The sequence below is a fragment of the Arachis duranensis genome, chromosome 1 (assembly GCF_000817695.3).
Source record: "Arachis duranensis cultivar V14167 chromosome 1, aradu.V14167.gnm2.J7QH, whole genome shotgun sequence".
NCBI lineage: Eukaryota > Viridiplantae > Streptophyta > Magnoliopsida > Fabales > Fabaceae > Arachis > Arachis duranensis.
This window is the reverse complement of record NC_029772.3, coordinates 57,451,219-57,452,600: the sequence shown is the minus strand read 5'-3', so window position 1 is coordinate 57,452,600 and position 1,382 is coordinate 57,451,219.

Sequence of the window (1,382 nt, the reverse complement as noted above, 5' to 3'; positions counted from 1 at the left end):
TTTGTCTTTGCTCCTGCTCATATGAAAGAGAAGAGAACAAGAAAATATGGAATCCTCTATGTCACAGTATAAAGATTCCTTGAGGTGTCAGAGGAAAAGAAAAATAGAAGGAAGAGGTAGAAGAATTCGAACTTAAAAAGATAAAGTTTGAATTGTACATGTTAGTCCATAAATAGAAGGATGTGAGAAGAGGGGAAGAAATTTTCGAAAATTAAAGTGAATTAATTAAAAGAAATTTTGAAAAAATGGTAATTGATTTTCGAAAACTAAGATTGAGAAAGAAATAAAGTGATTTTGAAAAAGATTTTGAAATTGGAAATCAAAGAGATATGATTGAAAACTATTTTGAAAAAGATGTGATTAAAAAGATATGATTGAAAAGTTATGGTTTTAAAGAAATATGATTGAAAAGATATGATTGAAAAACAATTAAAAAAAATATATGATTTTGAAAATTAATGACTTGGCAAACAAGAAATTTGAAAGATATGATTCAGACATTAAACCTTTCTCAACCGAAAAGGCAACATACTTGAAATATTTGAATCAAATCATTAATTGTTAGCAAGTATTTTTGAAAATGAAGAGAAATTAAATTTGAAAAGATATGATTTGAAAAAGATTTGATTTTGAAAAATTATGGAAACTTGAAAAAAATTTTGAATTAAAAACAAAATCTTCCCTCTTGTGCCATCCTAGCATTAAACGCCCAGAATGGTATCCATTCTGGCGTTTAATGCCCAAAATGCTACCCTTTTGGGCGTTAAACGCCCAGCCAGGTACCCTGGCTGGCGTTTAAACGCTAGTTTTCCTTCTTCACTAGGCGTTTTGAACGCCCAGCTTTTTCTGTGTAATTCCTCTGCTGTACGTTCTGAATCTTCAATTCTCTGTATTATTGACTTGAAAATACACAAATTAAAAATTTTTTTGGATTTTTAATGATGAGGAATAATCAAAATGCAACTAAAATCAAATAAACAATGCATGCAAGACACCAAACTTGGAAGTTTGTATACTACTGACACTAACAAATTGAGAATGCATATGAGAAACAACAAAACACACAAAACAAGAGAATTTAAAGATCAGAACAAGTAAATCATCAAGAACAACTTGAAGATCAATGAAGACACATGAATGAATTCGAAAAATGCAAGAAGAACAGAAACATGCAATTGACACCAAACTTAAAATGAGACATTAGACTCAAACAAGAAATATTTTTGGTTTTTATGAATTTTGTAATTTTTTTGGTTTTTTCGAAAATTATATGGAAAAGAAAATAAAGAGATTCAAAATTTTTAATAAGAATTCCAGGAATCATGCAATGCTAGTCTAAAGCTTCAGTCTAAAGAAATTAGACATGGCTAGCCAAGCTTCAG